The sequence below is a fragment of the Corvus hawaiiensis genome, chromosome Z (genome assembly GCF_020740725.1).
Source record: "Corvus hawaiiensis isolate bCorHaw1 chromosome Z, bCorHaw1.pri.cur, whole genome shotgun sequence".
In the NCBI taxonomy this organism is placed as follows: domain Eukaryota; kingdom Metazoa; phylum Chordata; class Aves; order Passeriformes; family Corvidae; genus Corvus; species Corvus hawaiiensis.
The window spans coordinates 30,622,000-30,630,472 of NC_063255.1; positions in this window are offsets into that span (position 1 = coordinate 30,622,000).

The window sequence follows — 8,473 nt, forward strand, 5'->3', positions numbered from 1 at the left end:
GGGATTCAGAAGGGGAACGATATAAGGAGAAATTAGGGAATAGTGACAGAATAAAGTGGTACTGGCTGATACTGGGCCAGTGGATTGCTGAGAATGCTGTGAAGCCCAAAAGCTGAGGAGCATAAGAAGCTGGACTGAAAGCTGGGGGATAGGGGAACTTGAAGGATACTGGTTTCATGAGAAATGCTGCTGGAAACAGCAGCTGAGGGGACTGAGTCATGAAACTCAAAAGAGCCTTTCCCTAGTGCTCTGAGGAATATGAGACAAATGGAGCTAGAAATAAGGGGTCTGCATGACAAAAAGGCAGATGATGTTAAACACCATCTTTTTTTCCTAAAAAAATCACAAGTGAAGGACTATGATCCGTTAGAACATATTCAAAATTCAAAAAAAGATTTACAATTTAGCTAGAGGCCTACCATCAGTATATTTTCTCCCTCCTTCTGCACAGCTGTCTTCTCTCCTTCAGTTATTTCCTGAGCTGAAGGAATAGAGATCTCTATGTTCCAACCCTGTGTGTATCACTGGGATGCACTGACTTGCAATTTTTGACTTGACAATACACATGATGAGCGCTATGACACAAAGCACAGGTTTAGGGCTATACAACCCTCAAAGGAGAGGGCCTACTAGTTTAAAGATTTTTCAGTTGTCATTTTTGCCTCGTTTCCATACTTAATGAACAGTCAGTAGAACATACCTCTCGAGAGCAGTCTTGCCCCAGACTATATCAAATATAGTGGAGGTGACTGTCCTAGTCTGTATATCCTGTGTTTTAGAAGACAGCAGGGAGACAGTGACCAAAGCTTTAGGGAAGAGAAATAAATCAACCAGCTCTGATTCACTGTTTTTGCCACCAGGTTGCTGGATGGTACTGGGCTAATCACAAAAATAAGCTTTTCACATCTCATTGCTGAACTGAATTCTTACAGCTGGCTTATTCAAGGCATTATTGTTTAGTTGACAGATCTGTTGAATTCTTGCAGCTACAAATCAGTATGAGAAATGCACTGAAGTAACACAATATTTATATAAAATACCAGGTCTTTGGCATCTCTAAATTGGCATTTGGAATAAATGCCACTCTAATCTGATTGTACTTCAGTTCTACTCTGTAGGAGCAGAGGAGGGAGGAGAGTATACTCTGTAAATTGAGGGCAGAGAGGGAGAGGAATAATACTCTCTCTGTTTTCTGAGAGGTGTGTAAATGTAAATTATTACTTTAAGAAGCCTCCACACTATTGTAAAAGGCACAAGGGAGAGCCATAGGACAGAAATAATACATCTGTTGTCAGAGGAAGAGTTGAAAAGTGTGTGATGCAGAAACCCGTGATTCCCCTTTCACATAACAGTGAGAATAAACAGAATGCTTGTTTGTCAGCTTAGCTCGGGGCTGTCAGTCCTGCCTCAGTGGTTCTGTAGGAGTGCCAGTCTACATCTCAGCCTCCTGGCCTGCCTGGCTGACATCGTTCATCATTGACCTGCTCATCACTACAATCTGTGGGCTGAGGTCACATCACAGGCAAACCCATATATGTTTTAGTCACAAGTTCCCACTGTAAGAGGCACATTTTGCATCTGGACCCAGTTGCTTTCCTCCAACAGATCAGTCTAGGTGTGCTGTTGCAAGGAAATAGATCTCTAACACTTGCAAGTATTAGAATGAAAACTGAACTCTGGCTGGAAAAATAAGCATTCCCATAGATGCTGCTACCTTGATTACCCAGGAAAAAAAGTCAAGTTAATTTATATTGTGACAAGTCAGCTGAATGGGTGCTTTCTATGTGTTCAGAATGTAGATTACTTTGACACTTAGATGGGGAAAGCGGTGAAATACCTCACCTTCTGTATTGAATTCAATCATAAATCCGTTGCTGTTTTAGGAGAGAAATGAGAAAATCTTGGCAGATCCTTCAAGCTCTTGACTACACAGTTTTCCATATAGTCAAACGACCTTTCAAAGTTCTTCTAAAAATGGCAATTAATTAAAAAGATAAAAAGAAAAATCCCTGTCAATATAGAACGGCTTTTCCCTTCTACCAGAGCCTTCTTAACTTGACTTTCTTACCTTGCAACAGTCTGCAGTAAGTTATGATTTTTACTCAGCATGTACTTCAACGATCCCTGTATTTCAAGTGGCTGTAATTTATTTCAGATTCAATTTAACCATTAAAAAAAAAAATAATCTCACTTTGAAAAGCAGTTTACAGTAGAAATAAAGAGTTACTTTTATTTGTGCATCCTTGCATTAGTTGCTTCTATGCAGTCAGACTCTTCTCAACTTTTTGTGACCTGTGTTGGGTTTGGGCAAGGTGAAATGCTCATCCTGCACCTCATGAAATGTCTCTGTGTCTGTAAATCAAATCCAGAAAAGGCCACTGCTTTATTGTTTCTAAGGAAGCCAACAGGACTTTTCTGGATGAAAGAAGTGGTAGATTATTTGCTAATGTTTCAATTCATTTTACTACCTTAGGAGTTGCGAAAGTTCCACATTTAGAAGTGATACTGAAGGACTAAGACCATGTATTGTGAAGTACCCTCAGGAATCCAAACTGTGGAACAAAGATGTAATAGAGATTGTCCAAGACAACTTGATGTAAACTAATTTACTCAATACATTTTCAAATATACTACTGAAAAAAAACTTTACACTGAATACTTCTGATGGTGTTGAGGGAATTTACCATTTCTGCTGTAAATTAAATAAGTCCCTTCAGTTATGTCAGAGAAGTCAAGGGTTGATGTTATAGAACAGAAAAATGCTTATTGCCTACACAGTTGCAATCAGTTTGATCAGACATGCTAGGAAGTTATCATCTGTGGAAAATCAATTTTTCTCTCACGTCAGTTCAGGCAGGCTGACAAGTCTTCCTTTAGATGTAAGAACTTGACATGCAGGACATTCTACAACAATAAGAAACTGAAGTCAAATATACATGTCACTGCTTTGTGGAATCAGAGATTCTGTTTAATCTTTCACTAGTGAGGAATTCAAAATGTTTTCTTGTGAACTTGTTCTTGAAGATATGAATAGCAATTGCCCATATTCAGGCTTAAGGAACTCTCCCAACTGACATTTCAAAGATGATTGAGTGACCTCACAATGACACCAATCATCTTCCTTGTTGGCATTCATGCCAGACAAAAGTAGATTAAGCAAATTTAATAAGGCATGAATTTGAGGCTTCCTGCAGGCTTCCTCAGTTCTGCATGGTAACATTTTTTTTCTTCTTGGTAATAAGCCTTTAACCTGAAAAGGGGAATCAATGACCTGGCTTGCAAATGTGTTCCAGACATACCTGCAAACAGGTAATTTTTTCTTCTGTCCCTATGTAGTGCTTTTTATTCCTGATAATGAATGAATTTTGTACCAAGAACTAAAAGGGACCCTTCCAGCACATTCTCCCTTGTTATTTCATACACCTCTCATAACACCATAAAAATGTTGACGTCATCACCTTTATGGAAAAGCAACGTGCTATAAGAGTTTTTCCCTGTGCATTCCTCTGATTCCTTTTAGCACACCAGATGCTCTTAAGAAAACAAATTGTAAGGCATCAAAAATCTAATTCCAGTTTTCTTGTGTTCCTGAGGAAGTAATGATCCATGGGGAGCCACATACTACTGAGTCAACTATCAGAGAGACACCTATCTCTATACTGGATTTGTATGTACCTAAGTCAAACTCTGCAGCTTGGATTGTGAGTAAATTTGGAGCACCATATTAGGTCTGTAGCAATAAAATAATCCTAACCTTCAAGAATCTCAAGGCTCTGCAACAGAGGAATAGGCTGGACCAGAGAAATTTTCTGGAGCAAAGAACTTACTCTGGGTGGAGAAGGACCAGTTTAAGGTGCACATAAACAAATAGACCTTACATACTCCACCAAAGAGAAAGATGACCGATGTCTTTGGGAGTCCAGCCTTGATAATCTTTGAAAGGCCATGGCAATTGGGAACGTTCCTCAAGACTGGAAGAGAGCAAGTGTCACACCTATCTTCCAGAAAGTCAAGAAAGAACATCAACAGAATAACAGGCCAACCAGCTTCAGGTGAGCCCCTGAGAAGATGATGGAGCAACTAATCCTGGATACTGTTTCCAATCTCAGGAAGGACAAAAAGTTATCAGAAGTAGCCACCATGCACTTATGAAGGTGAAGTCATGCTTAACCAACTTGATAACCTTCCACAGTGAGTTGCCTTGCCTGCTGCATGAATGGAGAGCAGTGAGACATCGTTTACCTTGGTTCTAATAGGGTTTTAATTCTGTCTTTCACAATGTTCCAATAAGACAAGCTGACAAAGTATGGGATAAATAAATGGATAGTGAGGTGAATTGAAAATTATCTGAACAATCATCTCCAGAGCTTGTGAAATGTGGCACAAAATCAAGCTGAAAGCCAGTTCAGTAGCATTATACTTATACAGAGAGCTGTACAGCAAGTTCACATATTATACAAAACCAGGAGGAGTGACTGTTACATCAGAGGGTTGTGCTGCTACTCAGAGGGACCTTGACAGGCTGGAGAATCAGGCAGAGAGGAATCTCATAGAGCTCAACAATGGGAAACATGAAGTCTTACACTGGGATAAGAATAATTCCAGCCATCAGTACATTCTGGGGGCTGAGCAGCTGGAGAATACCTTGGCAAGAAAGGGCCTTGGGGTCTTTGGGAGCAAGAAGCTTATTATCTACCAGCATATGCCCTCACAGTGAAAAAGGCCAAGAGCATCCTGGGCTGCACTAGGAAGACCACTGCCAGCATGTGAAAGAAAATGATCCTTCCTCTGCATTCAACACATCCGGAATGCTGAATCTGGTTTTGGGTCCACAGAACAAGAAAGACATGGACATACTGGAGTGAGTCCAGGGCAAGACAACAAAGATTATTAAAGGACTGAAGTATCTTTTGTATTAAGGAGAGGCCCACTCTATCCATTGAAAATGTTAGCAAGACTTTACCTTTATGGTATTGCTTACTCTATAATTCATGTAATTTCAAGTATATTGGCCCTGTATTTGCACACCTGCCTCTTTATACTATTCTTGTTATATTACTTCCTACTGTTCTGCTCTGACAGTCTATCCCTCCACTCTCTTCATCTTTGTGCAGTTCTGTGCTTCCCTTCAGTAGGGAACAATGTCTATGCTCTGCTTACTCAGATTCTGTTTGAATACCATGCACAGCTGTGATGATTAGAGATACAGCTGTAGGAGCAACAAAAAAGCAGCAGAGCACCACTTGTTTTTTAGTTGTAGGTATGTTTCTTATTTTACTTACTACTGGGTGTTCCTGGGAAAGCAGCTGCGCCTCTTATCTTGGGATGTTTATGTTTGACAATGTGAACACTACCAGCAGCATCTCTTCATTACCCCATCTAATTAAATTCTCATGGCAGCAAATCAGCTTGACAAACTGAAAGCAGTGTGTCTTGCTGTGGTACTGGAGGTCTTGTAGAAGAAAACATGTTTGTCAATATGCATGTGAAGTAAGGGTGGGCCACTTCAAACCCTCTTGCCTAGCTGGTAACTCGATGTACCCAAGAGGCCTCTCTCATGAAAAAACTGCCTCTCTTCAGGGGATGAGAGCTACCTATATTTAAAGACTGACTTCTCTTGGGGGTTGTAGCAATAAACATGTCTCCAGTTTTATTGTCTCAATAGGTGAATTGTTCTTTGGTCTTCCTAGGTAGGTAGAAGAGGCAGATGGCTTATTTAAGCTGCTAGTGTCAATAGGAGTTATAGACCATGGCTCAGCTTTAAATCCAGCACCATCAAAACAAGGTGAACAGCTGCAGCATGAGTCTGTAGTGCAGATGGGCTTGAGCTGAATGGCAGTGACGTGTACGAATGTTTTCTTTGTGGGCTTTAGTCTTCATAAACCCATTTAGTAGAACTGTTAATTGTAGCTCTGAGTGCCCAAGTCAGTGAATGTGCAGTGACCTTTACAAATCTGCTTTGAGGGAGCTTCCAGATTGATGTGAAGTGATGTGCAGGGTAGCTGCTGTGGAGCAGATTGATACTGGTAGCGTTATGTGCCTCTCAAACCAGTTCTTTTTGGCTCTTGTACCTTATGAAGGAGAGGCAATCTGACCCCAAGTAGGGACCATCTTTCTGATATAGGAGTCTAGTTATAAATACTAGGTTCTTGTAAGAGAAAAGCTGGGAGGTTTTTCTAACTTCTGTCTGTAGCTTGAAAGTCACTAGCCATCAGGAGTTTGAGGAAACCTCTTAATTGATTTCAATGGAACTGGACTGAGTCATTATGTTCTCTCGCCTTCTACTTGCCATTAACTGCGGGCTCTTGGGCAGGGAGGTTCTAGTTAAGAGAGATTTCCTGAGAAGTGATTCATCTCCAGATGACAGCTGTGCAATGCCTTTATTATTTGCATACTGACAGAATGTTGTAAGGACTTGCATTTCAATTTTTTTTCTCTAGAAACATCTGTTCTACTAATTATTTAATTTCTTAAATAAAAAACATTGTGAAAGAGTCAGAGAAATCCCACTACCCTGTTGCAATGACTTTCTTAATGTTGCAATTGGAGAATTGCAAACCCATATTTTCATAAATGCTCGAAAACATATTTTTAAACTACTGCTAAACCAAATCTCAGTACATATAGAAACTGGAATTAAATGTCATCATCTTTCAAAGAATGGAGAGAAACAGAAAAAATCGTGACGCTCCTTTGTAGCCTGATTACCTTTTCATATTTGTGTGAGGGTTTATTAATCTAGTATTTCTGTAATAAACTCTTCTCCCCAGTGTGACACATCAATAAACCATAACGGATGAAAAACAAAGGGTATTCTACTCTTATGTTTTGTACTACTCTATAAGGAGTAACACCTGCCTTTAGAAAAGGAGGTATCTGGACTTCTTTCACAGGGTAAGAAAACAAGAAAGTAATAATAGCTTTGTCAGTGCAAGAGTACTTCATGGTGCATCTGAATTATAGGTAACATACAAATTTTTGAATGCATCATCAAAACATATCTAATGGCTCACTGTATTTTCCTTTGCATCTAAAGCAAATAACATTCAGTTACTCATTCTGATGGAACACAGAAAATAATTTTCTTGGACCATTTAAAACACTGTAATTCTGCTTATATTTCAAATGCCTTAATCCCCATTCTGCAGTTTTTAGACAAGCAAGTAACCAGATTTGCTTTTCTTTTTAAGTCACAATGTCCTACTTCTGTTTGTGTCATCAGAAATCCCCCAGAGGACTAAGAGGCAGTGGAAAAGCAAAAGAGGAAGTAGCTAGACTGTCATCCAAAATTCACTATTCATAGTTAAAGGGAAGCAGTGCAATAAATATTACTTTTATTTACATACAGGGAAAGAAGAGTGATGAAAATGAACATGGGAATGTGTTTTTAGCAAAACTTGTGGAACAAAGTCAGCAAGTTTCTGTGAGAGCACGGCATATGCTTCATGATGGCATTTCATTTTTATGGTCTCCTGTTGTGAGTTAGGGGCCCGCTTTCTGCTATTATTTTTAGTTCTTTAGCTTTTCCATGGCAGCTGGACATCATGTAAAATAAATAACCTTGCTGTGTTTCTATGGGAGACAAAATTCAGGAAAGTCTAGCCTCCTGCCATACCAGATTCTGAGTTTTCATAGGAGAAACTAGGCACATGTTTTATTAGACTAAATGAGGTGAAGGGAGCTCTCTACCATACTACAGGATTTTACTTGTGCTTTTTTTCCTAGCAAATGATAGGGACGGGGGGAAAACAGTGTAACTCAGCATGTGGTTTATCTCACACCATTAAATTCACATGGGAAACAACTGTCCTTCAGAGTTAAATTTTGCTCTGAATGTGGCCTCCTTCTGAAAAGTTTGACTATTGTTTGGGACTATAACATAAGCCTGGATGGCATTACCTCTAATATTTCATGAAACATACACACAGACTTACAGGCAACATGTAAAAAGAATTAAACAAGTACCTCTTGCAGCAACTGCACCAACTTGAGGGCTGCCAGCATAATTTTCTTCTTTCTTACAGCAATATTTTCCCCTCTCCTCTCTGCTGTGCCAATGAACTATATGCATGGCCAGCAGGTCAAAGGAGATTATCGTCCCCATCTCTGCTCATGTGAGACCCCACCTGGACTACTGCACACAGTTCTGATACCCTCAGCATAAGAAAGACATGGAACTGTTGGAGCAAGTCCAGAGGAGGCCACAATGTTGGTAAGAGGAATGTAGCCCCTTCCCTACAGAGACAGACTGAGGAAGTTGGGTCTGTTCATCCTGGAGAACAGAAGGTTGTGCAACCTCCCAGCATGTGAAGGGTACTACAGGGAAACTGGAGAGGGAGTCAATGTTAGGAACTGTAGTGACAGGGCAAGGAGTAATGGGTACAAACTGAAAGAGAGGAAATTTGGGTTTCATATTAAGAAGAAATTCCTTACTCTTATGGTGGGGAGACACAGGAACAGGTTGCCCAGAGAG